Genomic DNA, 17453 nt, shown 5'->3' on the forward strand with positions numbered 1-17453 from the left:
ATTTAAAAATTTTAAATTTAAATTAGAAACAAGGTTGCTTCACATGTCAATTCCAGATCCCTCTCTGTTTCCCTCCCCTCCTCCCATGCCCTCACATCAACCCCTCCAATATCCCCTCATTTCCCCAGGGAGGATAAGGTACTCCATGTGGGTGTCCATAGCCTGTCATTTCATCCAGGGCAAAGCCTAGACCTTCCCCCAAAAGACCAGAGTGAGAGTGCATCTCTCATTTTTGGATGGGTGTCCAAAGTTCATTTGTATACCCGGGATGAATACTGATCTACTAGGACTATATAAAAAGATTCATTCATTCATTTAGTACGTGTATGTGAGTGATTATTTGTTAAGCACTTGAGGGCAGTAGCTTACAAAGTGTTGGGTCACCTGGAAATGGAGTTATAGGCAGTTATGAGCTACAAGATAGAGGTGCCGAGAACCAAGCCTGGGTTTTTCTGCAAGAGCAACAAGTGTTCTTAATTGCTAAACCTTCAAGTCACAAGAGATTTTAACAGCACATTTTAGAACAAGGTAAGGCATCTGGACTTTCTTTTCCACTGGCCCATATTGCTTATTTCCTTGGTGATTATTAATTGATTGTCATTCAATATCATATGTAAACATATTTTTCTTTGTTTTCTGTTTTCTGGTTCTTACAACTATATTGTAACTTCCAAGCCAAAGATTTAAGCGAGAGCTATACCAGATATCATTCCTTTTATGTGCTGTTTTCTCTGCTGAATCCTTAGCATCCTGTCTGTATGCCTGCCTCTGTGTCTGGCACACTGTGAAATAAAGTAAATATTTATGATTGAATAAAGGAATATGCCAGAAAATTTCATCCACTTAATCTAGCCATTCAAAGCAAAATCAATAACTATTTCAGATCTTTATTTTTCTATTGTTTAGCACATATATTTCTGCATGCTATAGCTTTTAGAATGAAATAATCCATAAATTGGTATTTAAATTACCTTGCATACAAGAAGAATATCTACTTTATGTGGAGAAGGGTATGTATTTTTAAAAATATAGTGCTTCAATGGGGGTGTAGTCTAATGTTTTTACACAAAGGCAGACTTAACTTTTAAATCTTTATTAACAAGACATTGTATTCTTCTTAATATAATAAACAAGTGGTTCATTGTACCTCTGTCCTTTATTGTGTCTTGCTTTTGAAGTACGGAAAAAAATTTGCTTTGGTTTTTCCATGAGTTAGAGTTTCCATCAATTTGATTTTTAAGGCTAATTTGAGCTTTGAGAATCTAACTACCCCTTCCTCTCCTCATGTGTTCTAAATTTAACTCAAGAGGAAGTACATGTTAAGCAGAACTTCTTGATTTCCAGCAAATCAGATTAACAGTTGTTTTAACTTTTCAAGCTGGATGAGAAAAGTCTGTGAGAACCTCCCGACCAAGGACAAGGACCTAGTAAGCAGCAAAAAGAGCGTTAAAGGTCAAATTTACAGAATTTAATAAAATCTGAATGATCTTTTCAATCTACATGAAAAGGCCACTGATACAAAACTGGATATTGATACCAAGGAGAAAAAAATGAATACACAGCCTCAGAAGGGTGAATTCTAAGTTAGTTAAACTGAAACCACCTGCTGGCCTCAATTATTTGACTTAAAAAAATAAACTCAAAGCTTTAGAAATCTCAGATAACAGAAAGCCAGTATGGGAGGTGAATGAGCTAAAAGCAATAACTTCTCCTTTTGAAATGTATTCATTCATTCATTTACAGAATCCATTTATTCATTTACTCACTCACTGGACTGATCATCTTTTTCAGTACCTGGAAATAATTATAGCAGGATGACAAATGTCCTAATAAAAGTGTAGACAGTGACAGGAAGGATCTGGTTCATTTTGCCTGCAGACTTTAGAGATGGCTTTTGCCAGAGTGACAATTGAGTCACACTATAAAGAATAAAGAGGATTTTTCAGCAGGATAATGTGGAAAGAACATACTGATTAAAAGGTAATGGTCTCTGTTCTTTCAGGGCAACTGGCATGAAAAAGAACAAGTCAAAACCCTCAGGTTTTGTTAGCTCTTGAAAAAGCTATGTCATTATCCTGCACTGTCAATTCAAAAATTTTTTAATAACAACAGTATAACTGCTTTTCATGCCTAGTGCAACTGAATCTCCAATGGCCACAGTTAGATGACTAAGACCAGAGTATGAAGGAGACATATTTTCAAGGGGTGTCGTTTGTTTGAATCACTATGGTGAAGAAATGTGTTCACTGACTGGCCAATTAAATAGCCAGAATGTTTGAAAGCACTTCCAGAATGGCTGTTCATGTTGGTTGTTCCTCTGATGGGGAAAATGCTACCAATTTCCCGTCACTGGAATAAGAACGTCTAGATTAATATCTTTCACTTTGTTCTACCTCCTGGGTATTTTGGCCATGACTTCACGAGAACTCCATGGTTGCTTGGTAGGAATATTTGTACAGTTAAGACAGCTTATATAATCTTTTGACACAGATATTTGTCTGTGCCTTCATTCCCCATGACCTCTTGACTCCCTTCTTGGCCGCATTCTTTTCTCACCACCTTCTTCCTATTGCCTCAGAGAGTTCAAACTCTGTTTCATGATCTGTGGTCATTGTGTTTAGGTCTTATTAACTCAACATTATACCATAAAATTAAAAAATTTTGAATCCAGCATTATTGTTTAATACTTTATATAAGTACACAATTATACATTGCATCATATTCTAAGAAAATACAGTTATTTAAGTTTTAGGTTATTAAAATAATTTTATTATGTGACAGTATGTAGTAATGCTTTCTATTTTAATAATATTTTAATTTTCTGATAAGATCAAATTTGATTTAATGTTTCTGAATTATTCTTAACAATAACAAAACTTACTGAAATAGAATGTTAATTTACACACACCTTACTCATACATGTTAACACATAATTTTTAGTAAAAATAATACTGCAAACTCTCTTTTTTCCTATTGATAATTGTCATCTAATATTAAACATTTTTACTGTTCTGAACACATAAATTTGAAATAATGTAGCTCACATACTATGTATTTAATAGGGATTAAAATATAGCCAGAAAAACTGCTAAAGGCCATCTTTATAAAAGTACTGTCAACCACATTTTAAATGCATCTTGTTTAAGCTATCCCATTTTGTGGTCTATATTTTAAATGATAACATGAAGATCTGATTAATTTAAAATATAATATTAAATTAATTTGTCATTGTTTAGTTAGAAAGAATGTACCCTTTCAGTATAACCTGTTCTCATGAGTATGTATTTCCATAGAGTAATCAGGGTTTTGTATATATTATGGAATAGGCAGGAAGCACTTCATAAAATCTTACTGTAATAATTTGCATATGTTGGTATATTTAATAATCAGACTAATCCTACAATGAAAGTACCCTTGTTTTTCTCTGAAGAATATGTTCACTAAGCTTATGTAACTTCTCTTTATGTTGTGAAAAATAGTTAATAGGCTTATTTATTTTTATTTTATGTGTTTGCTTGAATGCATATATATGCATCATATGCATCACATGCATCTAGGTTCCTGCAGAAGTCAAAACTGGGTGTAGGATTCTCTCAAACTGGAATTGCAGATGGGTATGAACTGCCATCTGGGTCCTGGAAACTAAACCAGGGTAGTCTGTAAGAGTTAGTGCTCTTAACCACTGAGTTATTTCTCCAAACCTGCCTCAATTACAGAGTCAGGTTGGAATATTACTTGACTAAATTATGATGTGTTTGAGGACATTCTAGTGAGTAGCAAATAATTATTTATAGATTTGTAAGCACTAGGGAAATGCAGCCTTTTGTTGTAACAAGTGTTCCAACTTTATTTCTTTGTTGTCATTTAGCTTCACTTGTCGATTTGACATACATGGGAAAAAGGACACTCAGCTGAAGAGTTGCTTCCATTAGGTTTGTCTCCGTACATGACTAGGTGGGTATTTTCTTAATTGTTAATTCATGTAGGAGAGTCTAGGCCACTGCGGGCAATGCCGTCAGTCCTGATTTCTAAAAAGAAGTTAGTTGAGCAAGTCAGAGGAAGCAAAGCTATAAGCAGAGTTCTACCATGATATGTGGTTTGGTTTTTGCCTTAGCTTCTCTCAGTAACAGATGATAAGCTTTAAGTATTATAAACTGTTTGCTTCATTGAGTTGCTGTAGTTATATCTTTTTTTGCTTGTACAAATAAAGCCAATCTGAAGGGCAGAGAGTAGAGCATGCCACTAGCTAACCATAGAGGTCTGGAGGTCTGTACAGACAGATAGGAAGTGCAATACCTGAGTGAAAACAGGATACAAGCAGGGAGAAACAGGAACTTGCTCTCTTGCCTATGCAGAGACACTAAGGAGGTAAGATGTGGTGGTAGCTTGCTCCTTCTTTCTCTGATCTCTCATCGTTTCCCTCTATATCTGTCTCTGGGTTTTGATTATCTAGACCAATTAAGAACTCTGTTTACAAATTGCTTTTGGTCATAGTGTTTGTCACAGCAACAGAAAGCAAACAAAGTAGAAATAATGATGATACTTTCACTAGGTGGTATACTCTTTATATTTTCAATGCTATAGCTTGAGGTTAAATGTTTATAAACTTCAAAGAAAGTCTTGTGAAGTAAGAGTTGCAACCAAGCATCCTGTTTGCATCTTCCTTCTTCTGCCTTTAAAATGTAGTTTTCATTGTAATTGCCATTGTTGAAATGGGAATCATTGAACACTTGTGTCCATGTTAATATAGAATCATTTTCAAAACTTAATAGAACCTAGGGGTTGAATTATTACATCAGATATTTAAAAACTCCAACTCAACAAAAATTAATATTTTGGCATTTTGCCTTGCCAGAAGCAATCAATTTGATCTTTTTTTAATGTCAAGGTTTCTTATTATCATGTAATTGATATATTTAGAAACTTTGGAAGGTTTATCATTTATAATTTTATCATAAGAGATCATGGTTAGAGCTGAAACAAAGAATCTTATGCATATATTTATTTAGCCCAGTTTTAGTTTGACTCCTTTGGTAGGCAATGTGACACAGAAGAGAATAAAATAAGTTAATGCCTTTAAGTGATTGCAGATAGGCCTTCCACATGTTTCTAAGATGGTACAGGGCAAGTATGATAATATACATGTGGTATTAAAATAAAGAGAGGCTCCTCTAAGCCATCCTTTCCAAGTGAGACAATTCAGAAAAGAGTGTGTGACCTAGCCTTACACTGGTTATACAGAGGGATTTCCAATCAAAGGTTTGGCATGTGCAAGAGATCTGAGATTGGTACTGTGATACTAATTTGAATGACGGAAATATTCACTAAGCTTGGTAACAGGGACTTAAAAGAAGTAGCTGAGTGATGCAAGATTAAAGATACACCCTGAACTGTCTTGGGTACTTACACACACTGTTTGAACTCGATCTATGGGGTGTCAATGAAGGATTTATAACACTAAAGAAAAATTTATAACAGTAAAGAAAAATCACTTATTCTGTAAAGATCTAGATGAATTTGGATGAGACCTTCTGGGAAAGTACAGAAGAACTTATATAAAAGATTAAATTGTTTTGATTTGGTGACCTTTTGGTTGAGAGTAGAGAGTGAAAAGGGTACGTGCTTGAGTGGTTATGAGATTTAAGAGTGGTAATTAGGAGGAATTGTGGGGTCAGTAGCTAGGATGGGTCAGAGGAGGGAAGCATATGTGCTCTGGGAAGTGCAAATATTACTGTCTAAAATTCAGGATAGTGAAATAAAATAAAATTAGGAATAGTAGTTTGCAATCTAAACATCTTAGATCAACCTTCAGCTACACAATGATTAGATGCTTCCCAGCATATATCATTGGGTTCCAAGTGGGAATCCCCATGGGTCAGGTCATGATTCAGATTTTGCTACTATCAGTTACATTTTGTCCTGAGGAGAGTAATTGCATAATTACTAGTAATTATGGCATCTTTTCCAGTGCTGTGAAATGATATCTATGGTCTTGGCAGAGATTTGCATCATTGGCTAAGCTGTTTGGGGTTTTGTCTTAACTAATATTGTGAACAGCATCAGACAAGTTTCATTGTAACATGAAAACGTGGGGTGACTGTAAGCAAGAACAGGGTTCTGAGCTCACATTAGAATAGATAAATGAGGTTTCTAGAATTTGGGAAACTCCACATTTAGAATTTTTTTCTAAACATCTCTCTTATTGTTTTCTTGTGGGTTAAATGAGTTGATAAACACACAGGAGAGTGTTTGGCCATTGTAAAGATGGTGTAAGTATTGTAAACTTGGATTGGATGAGCAAATTCTCTTGTGTAAAAGCACAAGTATCTCACTGATAGTTAGAATTGAATTATTAATTTTTAGTTTCTTCTTCAAAGGTAGAACAGAATGAAGTATAAATTCACAAGCATGTTTTTCAGCTTTTATGGAGTTTGTTCTTTGGCAGTTTCATACTTGTATAATGTGCATTCTGATAATTATAAGTCCCTTAATCTCTCTGTACCCTTATTACCTTCCCTGATTCTGACAATTCCCTTCTGATACTCATGACTTTTTTTGTTGGTCTTGCATTCTGTCGTTTGCTTTGCTTTGTTTTTGTGACCCACTGAGTTTAACCAGGAGCTATTCACTGAAGCTTGGAAGAGTCCTCAGTGGATACACAACTGAAAGCAATGGCTGCTAGGACCCCAATAAATCTGTCTCTAATATGTGCTTGACTCTTCAGAAGGCTGGTTTTGGGTAGGTTCCCTGCATGCAGCCATGGCTGCTGTGAAGCCATTATTCCATGCTCAGAAACTAACACTTTCCAGTCCTTTTCTGTGTTCTCTACCTAGATATTTTCCCCCTTATTCTACAGTGTTCCCTGAACCTTCAAGAGGGTGGTGAAACTTCTTTAAGGTTTAGTGCTCGACCACATAGACTAACATTTTAAACATTTCTTGTGACTTTTCACACTCTTATTGTTGTCTTCATTTTATTTCTCTATTCAGGTAGGATCCAAGGTATTTTCCAGAAGTTATCTAGAAAGATGGTGTGTTTAAAATTTATAGGAAGAACTGAAAAATTTAACTGCTGCTGAGGAACATGGGTAAGAATGAATTGTCTGGTGGATACGTAGAACTGATGGAGTCATTAATATATGACCTTAGAAATTGTTGCCTAATATTGTTTCCTGGTTTCAAGGTCACTTGGGGACATTGTCTAGCTGTGAGGGATAGCTGAAATAAAATGACAGTCAAGTTGGCTGACTTGATTTATCTGTATCTGAAATATGGTGTGGTAGAAAACAGTCAAGAGAGTAAATGGTTTATAAGGAAATGTCAAGGAAGGTTTTTAACTGAGGAACCAAGGCAAATGAAAACCAAACAGAAGAAAGTGAGGTGTCTGAAAAGAGGAGACATCTAGAAAGCCCTGACAAGACCAATATCCAGCGGTGTCTACGAGGCTGGGAATCAGGATGGTGTGGGGATAAAGAGTATATGGTGGGACACCATGACATTGAAACTTATGCAATAAGATGTGACATATTATAGAACATCTCTTATTTCTTATGAACTGATCCATAAAGTTTCTGGGAGTCAACGAATGGCTTAACTAGGTAATAAAGTCTAATAAAGAAAATCTAAATGGAGGGCCAACTAAGTAAAAGAAACATGTTGGAAACATGTGGAAGAAAGTACTAATAGTTTATTCATGAACAAACATTCATGACAGAATCATTAAAAGAGCTGATAGAGAGTACCCAACCAAATGGCTGATGGGTCAATGGTGTGGGTTTGTACAAGAATTGGGGCTGGATGTTGATGGTACATGCCTTTAATCCTAGCACTCTGGAAGCAGAGGCAGGTGGATGTCTCTGAGTTCAAGGTCAGTGTGGTCTACAGAACGAGTTCCAGGACAGGTTCCAAAATCATAGAGAAACCCTGCCTCGATAATACAAACAAACAAAAAAGAATTCAGGAGGAAGAAAACAACATTGGTGTATTAATCAGGATTCTCTAGAGTGACAGAACTTATAGAATGAATCTCTCTCTCAAGCATGTATGCATGTATGGTCACTAAGAACAGAAATTCCAAGTATCCAGTAGTTGCTCAGTCCATGAAGTTGGATATCTCAGCTGGTCTTCAGTATACATTAAATTCCCTAAGAAGTAGGTTATAATGCCAGTCAAGGAATAGAGTTGCTAGCAAGATGACAGAAAACAGGTAACAAGAAAAAGCTTTCTTCTTCCATATCCTTATTTAGGTTTCCAACAGGAGGAGTGGTTCAGGTTAAAGGTGCACCTTCAAAGCTCACGATCTAATAGAATGGTATCTTCCTACTTCAAATTAAGAAAAAATCCCTCACAGGTGTGCCCTCTATGTTTGGATTTTAATTAATTCCAGATGTAGCCATCACTGTTGGGATGTGCATTTTTGATAGAAGCTAAAGACTGTAGGGTTGAGAGAGCAAGTGACACTCAGAGTCTAAAATTTGTAGTAGAACTCCTGTGTCATTTCTATTCCTATAGAACACTGTCCCAAAGACCAGGGAATGTTGTTATTCTATATGTCATCTGCTCAGCAATCTGCAGCCTTTGTTCATTATTATGTATTATTATATAATATTATTATATTAAATGATGATTTTTGACTTTGCAATGATGAAAGTTATGTAGAACATAAAATAAAATAATTGCAGTCTAACTATAATGATATCACAATCTTTGTATCAGTAATTGAATCCAATGAACTTCTGTAATTCACTGGTATTTATATTCTCATTCTTCTGATTACAAATCTAGACTATTTTCTAGTCCTATACCTACAAATGATCAGGTGACCAGGTGACTGGATTCCACCCAATGATATTGGTAAATCTATGTGTATCATTATAGGGCTTGCTCACAAAATCTCAAATTTCCATTCTAGTCCTGTAAGGTTGAAGAGAGAGCTCAATGGGTAAGAGCACGTGCAGAATAAGCAAAGGACCCAAGGTCAAGCCTCCTGTGAAAAGGGTCAGGCATGTCCTACACATGAGTCCATGACTCCAGTACTATCAGGGAACACAGAGCTACTGGGACTTACCAGCAGGCCGCTTAGCTCTAGTTTCAGTGAGATATCGGGATCCAAAGGAATAAGGTAAAGAATTGCATAACATGACACCTGATGACATCTGCCTTTAGCTTCTACACTGGGATACATGGATATCCACACCCACAAGTGCACACATGTATACATGTAAAAGAAAAATAGGGAGACCTCGGAGAACCTAGCAGAGTTAAAGATGGGAGGAATTTAGAGCAGAGTTTTCTTATACACACACACACACACACACACACACACACACACACACACACACACTAAAGCTTTCTAAAGGAGAGTCTAATTTGTTAATGAAACTCCATTAAAGACTGAACACAAAGTTACAATGTTATGCAAGGAATCTCAGTCATGAACTCAGAGTCAGCTGACTGCATGAGGTGTGGATAAAAGTATTTCCATAGTACCTCATGCATTCTTGCCCTGGCTCCCCCAAATAGAAAATGCCCATACCTTTTCTTCTTCTTTCACATCATTACTTCTCTCTCAAAACCACAAGATATTGTAGTTTTGTTCTCTGTCTGTCTGTCTGTCTGTCTGTCTGTCTCTCCTCTCCATTCCTCTTCTCTTTTCTTCTTTCCTCTTCTCTTTGGGGGTCCACCAAACAGCTCCCAAATAAATACATGGAGACTAATTTTTATGAATGTCTGACCTTAGATTGACTTGTTTCTAGCCAGCTTTTCTTAACTAAATTACCCTGTCTACCTTTTGACTCTAGGCTTTTATCTCTATCCTATATTTGTTTCTTTCCTTTTTACTTTTAGGTTGACTGTGTTGCTGGGTGGCTAGCTCCAGGCGTCCTCCTCTCCTTCTCTTTCTGGATTCTCCCTCTTCTTATAATTATTTTCTCTGCCTATCTCTCCATAGCCTGGCGACATAGCCCCACCCCATAGCCTTTTCTTGCCTAGCTACTTACTGTTCAGCTCTCATTTATTATAGGCAGGGAAAGTAACACAACTTCACAGAGTTAAACTAAGACAACATAAAAGAATACAACACATCTTTGCAACATTAAACAAATACAGTATAAACAAATGTGATACATCTTAAACTAATATTCCACAACAAGATATTACCTCAGATTTGTTTCTTCTTCTCAAATGACAGTTGAGAAAAAAGAGAAGATAGCCACGTGGTAGGTGACACTGGCTCCTTGCATGGTTAACTTGGGGGGAGGCGGAGAAAGTATGTAATTCTAGTATATTGTCTTTTAATGACTAAATTTTGAATTCACAGATTGACAAGATTCTTTCAAACTGTGTGAGCAACCTTATAACCTTTAAATATTGACTGAACAATAGTGCTTGCTTATTCACAATCCTTCTGTAGTCTGCATTTATACTTTATACATTGTTTTATAATCTTCACTTTTGTTCATCAGACCTTAGATAGTATGAGCCCTGATTACTCCTGAATTTCTATATGTTTCAGGTCCCTATAATTTTACTACTGTAGCCATTGGCCTTATTTCAGTTCTCTACTGACTGAACTTGTGCCACTTTAAAGGTCCCTAAAGGCCTTCACTTCAGCTTAAGGTACTGTTCCTTGTCTAGATCACCTCCTCTTGTGGCATCAGCTCAAGTAATAACTCCAGTCCTGCTCTGACAGACTCTCACTTTTCAATACAAATTAAGTTTTCTCTGTTATTCTACCTTTAAGAATTTTGTTTTTGCCCTTTATTATTTTCCCCATAATGCACTTTTCCAAATATTCTGACTGTATATCACCAGTGTTTTTGCCTAAATATCAACTAAGAGTATCCTGAGACCTCTACTGAAATGCAGACCCTCCTTCCTCCCCACTTTGGCATTCCTAACTCATGGCCTTATGCTCTCGTTTTCCCGATGCACTAATAAAGTGTAATCATGCTACATCTATTTCACTAAATTTTTATTTTTGTTTATTTCCAATTTCACCTCGTAATTTATGCTGTACGTGAGCACAGATATTTTTCTTGATTTATTCCCTGTTGTAGCTCAGTCTGCTTATCTTGATGGCGGGTAACATGTAGGCATTTAGTAAACATCTATTAAGTAAAGAAGAAATAGCTTGAGTGTACATATTTGGGGAATTAATGAACAAGACACCTAGGTAATGACTAACAGATTCTCTGGCACCCACTGTAGATAAATGGCCAGAAGAAGTTTCATGTTAGCACAATTTGATATAGTAAATATAACCTGAAGAATGTGAAGATGACAAGTTTAAGGAGCAACAATTTCAATCCTTTTTAATTAAAAATTAATTTTTATTTTATTTTAAATTATATATGCATTCATACATGTCTATGTGTGGACATGACACAATTACAGATGCCCTGGAGTTATATGCATTTGTGAGTTGCCTGAGTGGGTGCTGGGAACCCCCACATGAGTCTTTTGTAAGAACAGCCTGTGTCTTTCTACATTGAGCCACCTGCCCAGGCCAGAAAGTACCTAAAATGTAAGGAAACAACCTCATTTCCATCTTGAGGACCTTAATAACATGGGCCCAGGGAGAGTAGGGAATGGCATTTGAGGCATGGCTGGAGAACAAATCATCAATCCTGTATGGGACTTGTAGTTCTTAGCAGTGTTTATGCAGCTTTCAGGAGAACAAAGATAAATACTTTATAAGCAGGAGAAAATATGTGCTGTAATTTACATTTGTGAAAGATTAGTCTTGTTGCAATGTACGGAGCCATAACAAGGGAAAGAAACAAAAAGATGGGTAAAACATTTGTTGAGAAGTCAGAATAAGCTTTTTTGAGGGGCGGGGAGTTACTAGCTGGTTACTAACAAAAATAGTTTTGAAACATTCTTCAGATAAGAAACAATGCTTGGTGATGGACTAGGTGAGATTAAGAATAAAGAGCCAAAAGTTCCTTTTACTTTCCAATATACTAATGGATAGTCTGCCTCTTACTTATAGGCACACTATGGCAGTTTAGGGAATGGTGACCATTTTAGGAAGTATTTAAGATAGGGATAGGAAGTTGGCTATTAACTTGTGTATCATTTAAAGTCACAGGAATGCTGTGAACACCCAAGAAACAAGCATAGTGACCAGTGAAGGAAGCTAATTGTAATCTTTTCAGTCTGGGATGAAGAGAAATCACTGTCAAGGGAGAATGAGACCAACTGGCAACCAGGAAGTCAGAGAAAAGCCAAAGAAACTAAAGGGTTCTGAGAAGGGAGTGTTCTCCCAAGCTTCTCGGAATTTTAATATGAAGACAGACAAATGTTCATTGATTTTGGCAAGAAGCAACTCACCAGGGACACTACCAAAAGCAGTTTCAGTGGAGACAAACTATGGGGGTGAAATCAGATGTGCAGGAAGTGAAGACTGAAGGGAAGGGAAGAAATATGGTGTGGTGGTTCCAAGGAGACTGCTCCTTTCCGATATGCTCACAGTTTTGAACACTTGATTTCCAGGTGGTGGTGCTGTTTGAGGAGGTTATAGGATCTTGAGGACATAGAGCCTTGCTTGAAGAGGACAGGCTTAAATGGTTTATAGCTTTCTCCTACTTCTTGTTTTTCTTTTCTGTTTCCTGTAAGGATGAAATGTGACCAGCAGTTTCCTGGTGCTGCCAACATACTTTTCCTCACTGTTAGGCTTTCCCCCTTATGACAGACTCTATCCCTCTAAAGCTGTGAACTAAAATATACCCTTTCTTCCACAAGCTGCTTCTATCAGAGTATTTTATCAAAATTTAACCAAGACATGTTTATGAAAGAAACAGAGAAATGTGGCAGGATCTGTAAGTGTACAGTTTCAAGCCATTTATTTGTTCATTATTTGAATAGTGAAAGAAGTAGAATATATTGGCATATATTCTGAAACACTAGGTAGAAAGATAATGATAGATGGTAACATAATCAAGAAAGGCACGTCATTGATATGGTATGAGTAGAAAAACTGTGTCTTGAAAACATTCTTTGTCTATTGACATGGGGCAGCATAGAAGAAAGAAACGAATGCAGATTTCACTCTCAGGGTGTCGTTTCTAATCTCTAGTGTACTCATTCACATGTCTGGTGATATTTTGATTATTCCCATGGAAAGACGAAGGGAGGTAGGTTACATCTTCTTCATCTACCAGAACTCTATTTCTGGTATCATCTCATCACGGTGGCAAAAGGCAAAACTGTAGTCTAAATAATCAAACATTTCACTTATAACAAATTTGGCAAGTTCTTATTGGCTAAACAAGTCTCATGGTCAAAGTTTAATTCAGAACGTAGAGCAAACAGGATGCATGGCAATGGCTCTGTATACACAGACAGGGGAGGAACGGGAGTCATTATTTCAATGTATCTGTTACAGTGCTGGTTTGAGAAGATGAGAGGCCCTGTCCAGAGGCTGGTTTGAGAAGATGAGAGGCACAGTAACAGCTCTTGGCTGGTACATCATCATCTACCACCTAAGGTCTATAAAACCTCCCTGCCTTAAGCTTCTTTGGGATCAGTGAACTCACCTGAGAGCCACTACCAACAAACCTACAGTTATTTGTTCTTATTGTGGTCTGATCTTGCTTTTTTACATTGGCAGAAATGAATCAAAATTGTAGGTAAAACTGTAATTCCATTATGGCAACAAGAAAGTGAATTGAAGAATATGTTACAGAATGAAATGTACCAGAGAGTAAGAAAAGGCACAGTGGGTGTACAGAAAGTGTTAGTGGGAGAGGATCATGATGGTAAGGTGGCTCACTTCAGATGAAGTCTTCACTGGTAGCCTCACTAAGCAGGTCTGATTCATGAGGGGAAGACACTAGAAACAAAAGGCTATTAGACTCTATGGAGGCAGGTAAGAAAGTTGAAGGAGTTTATTCCTGGTATTTGTTGCTTTGTCAAAATTTTGTTCTAAGACGAAGAGTGTGGCAAAAGGTTTGACTTGTGGGTTTGAATTGCTGTCAATAAAATCAATTAAAACATCTGTTCCCAGCCTGAGCTAAAGATCTAGAAATGTGCTTTTAATTTGCATATTATTTTTGGTCATGCTGTACTCAGCCACTGTCTGTGGCAGTCATTGGGTGGAAAATATTACTCAAATCCTATCAAAGATTTCCTATTAAGTTTATGAATTTTGTGAACTGATACCCAACTTAAAATTTTTTTAGTATTTATGGAAAAATCACATAACTTGAACACCAGATGGTAAATCATTGAATAACCCAGAAGTCTATGTAGCTTCATAACTGTATAACCCAGACAAAAAATATTTCACTTACCAAATAGAGACCCAAGTTATGTTCTTAAATTAACTTAAAGGGCTAAACTGTTTTGCTTCATTTTCCTTTACTTGGGGAAAATGAATATGTCCACAAGATACCAAAATGAGGCAAAAAATAAATTAAAGAATGTCTTGCAGTTTAGGTACTATATTAGAAAGTTGATTGTGGTGAATTTGAAAATTTGAGCTGACTATTAAGGATGTTGCCTGCCCTTCCTCCAAGCAGGGTTTCTCTGTGCAGCCCTGGCTGTTCTGGAATTTGCTCTGTAGACCAGGCTGGCCTCGAATTCAGATATTTTCCAGCCTCTGCCTCCTGAGTGCTGGGGATAAAAGTATGTGCCACCACTGCCAGCTGACAGTTTTTAACATAATGTGAGAGAATATCCAACTGATATTCTTGATGAAATGAAACATGAGCAACTTTCTCCAATCTATTCGGACTGAGGAGTAAATGTAAACCCAACCAGACCCTACTTTTGCCTGGAAGCAGAGTCAGATTTTCATAATTTTGTAAACATGCTGCAATTTTTCACAGAAATGAACTGAGGGGAAAAGAAACATCTGGAAAGTTCACAGCACATATCTAGAAAGCAGGGACCCGAGAGACTTTCTGATGAAGTGATGTCTGTGGCCCTGGTGAGGAGTCCACATACATTTCCTCATAGGTCTACCTCAGAATAAAAAAGGAGGGAAGGGAAAAACAGACAAATTAATTAGAAAGAGGAGGAGAGTGCTTTGTGGTTAACTATTCCTGAAAGACCCCATCAGGTTAACCCAAGTGAATTCAATTTTACAGTCATAGGATTCTGAAGACTGTCTTACATCAAGGTTCAGAAATCCCTAACAGCCCTAACTGGAGCATACTGTAGGGATGTTTAGGTTTTTTGTCTTATAAATTATAAATAACGTAGAGTCTCAGGGAATGAACTGAGCTAGGCAATAGGAGTGGCACAGGGAAAGCACAGACACTTCATTTTAAGAAACTTTATCCTCTCAAATAATCTGTCTTGTTTTTTCTTCTGTCATAGTACATTCAAGATTAAAGGACTTTTTATTTTTAGTTTATTTTTATTTTGAATTAAAAACACGAGGCTGTGATTGCACCAGGTTATCCAAAGGTTTGACTTATGAGGACCGAGTGTCAGATTATTTGAAAGAAGGTGATTATAGCTAGATAAAAAAACCCTTGCTTGTAAGCAGGTGTATATCTCATTTTATAAGGTATCAGTTGTTGCTTTTTAAAGCAAAGGACAAAGATAGATTTGTAACTTGGCTAAGTTAAATGTTAGCTTTTGTTACTGTTATTCCTACGTCTCCCTTTCTACATTCTAAGACACCCTGTCCATGCCCTGAGGTGGAGGCCTTTAAAATGTCATTCTGATCACATTACTCCTTAGATATTAATTTTGTCCTATGATTTCTGTGAATTTACTTCAAAACTTAGCATGGCACTTGATGTTGTCTATAACTTTGCCAGTTTCTTTCAAAGTTTGCCTTTCAATGTTTCACTGGACATATGTTCTATTCTATAGTGGTTTATATGAGGCTATTCACTGACATAGTATTTCTGAGTCATGTGTACAATGAACACAAGTTACTATGGGTAAAGTATGTGGGGATTGTGGTAAGGAGAAAGGTGTCTAAAATACTTGGAAGCTCAGCTAAATTTTTCTCATGGGAAAATTTTTGTTAGCCGTAAATGATGACAGAATATTTTTAAACATAAAGTCAGGCATTTGGGCATATATATGAAATTTAACACGTATTTGATAATTCCAATTAGGACAAAGCAAAGTTTATCTGTATGTTGGATATGCCCCATGGATCATCAATTTTAAACCTCTTCTCCCAGTCCTGATTGTAATCTATGCTCCTCTAGCTGAACATCATCGTCCACAGTCTTCCTTTGGCAAATATTACTGTTATCATCCTACTCAGTCAGAAAAGTTCTTGTCCTTCAGCATAGAATGTAAGGGTCAGGCTCCAATTTCTCTTGCTTATCTTCAGAATGGCCCTATGAGCACTGAATCTATATGCAGAAATATCATCAGTGCTTGCTGCCTGCATGCTTGTTGATGCTTATGAAATATTTGTCTTTCTGTTCTTGAATGTGTCTTGATTTATCTTTTGAAGGTCATGACTTCATAGTAGAGATTGAATTCTTACATATATTTTGTTTTTCTGAGAATTTTATACATGGATATTTTATTTGCATCATTTCCATCCAACATTCTTCTCACTACAGCTCCTCCCGTGTCCTCCCATTCTCTGTAAGCCTTATGACCTATTTTGCACTAATTGTTAGATATTTATGAATATGTACACATGTATACACAAATACTACCTGCTGAGTCTCTTTCGTGTTATTCATATGTATTTATGTTGACCACTATGGATTGGATGTACTTATCGGCAGTTGATACATCTCTCCCTTTAAGGATCAGGGAACATAGTGAAGTTGTAAGCGCTAGAGGACCATGACATCTGCAACCATAAAGTGTCTTTTTATATGTGACAGGGAGCTGCATCTAGGAAATCTTAGCAATATGGTCACCTAAACAAGACATGTACACTGACAACTCCAGTTAACACGTTAACATGGATGTAGATGAGGAAAAAGCTCTCAAAACTCCAGCCCTGGAAGACAATTAATGGCTGCTCACTGAGGGTGAATCAATCTTTTACAGCAACAAGCTCCCTAATAGGTTTGGACTATATTTTAAAAGTTGAATTGCAATGGCTGTCATGTCATCTTAACTCTTACTCAAAATTAAGTAAATGAAATATATATATATGTTTATATATATATGTGTGTGCGTGTGTGTGTATTTTGTTAAAATTCTTTTTAAATATATGTAAAAATGCTTTCCTTTGCTCATTGGATTATAATTACATTATTTGTAGAGATAAAAACATTGTTTATTAATGAAGTCAGTTTTATTCTGTTTTAATTCTGAAAGAATGTACCTTACTATAAAATTTGCATGTAGTTGATTTGCTGTAGTATATTTCTAAAACTTTTTCCCTTCAGGAATTTTTATGTAATGCACAGTTTGTAAGGTAAGGGGTGTTTTGGTGTAATTGCCTTGGTGTTGATGAGGAAAATATTGTTTTGAAATACACTGGAGGAGAGAAGCTTGTTTATTCATCTCTACTTT

The 17453-nt window shown here is 36.5% G+C and overlaps 1 long non-coding RNA gene across 1 annotated transcript in view; it reads left to right on the plus strand.

Annotated features, from left to right (window-relative positions):
- LOC110343211 overlaps positions 1–14012 on the plus strand; it is an 88741-nt gene extending 74729 nt beyond the window's left edge. Inside the window, exons 3-5 of the long non-coding RNA XR_002385411.1 lie at positions 3869–3954; positions 6990–7087; positions 13387–14012. This is a non-coding gene — a long non-coding RNA (uncharacterized LOC110343211). The remainder of the gene's footprint in view (positions 1–3868; positions 3955–6989; positions 7088–13386) is intronic.
- The last annotated feature ends 3441 nt before the right edge of the window (positions 14013–17453 follow it).

The sequence above is a fragment of the Mesocricetus auratus genome, unplaced genomic scaffold (genome assembly GCF_017639785.1).
Source record: "Mesocricetus auratus isolate SY011 unplaced genomic scaffold, BCM_Maur_2.0 Super-Scaffold_100010, whole genome shotgun sequence".
NCBI lineage: Eukaryota > Metazoa > Chordata > Mammalia > Rodentia > Cricetidae > Mesocricetus > Mesocricetus auratus.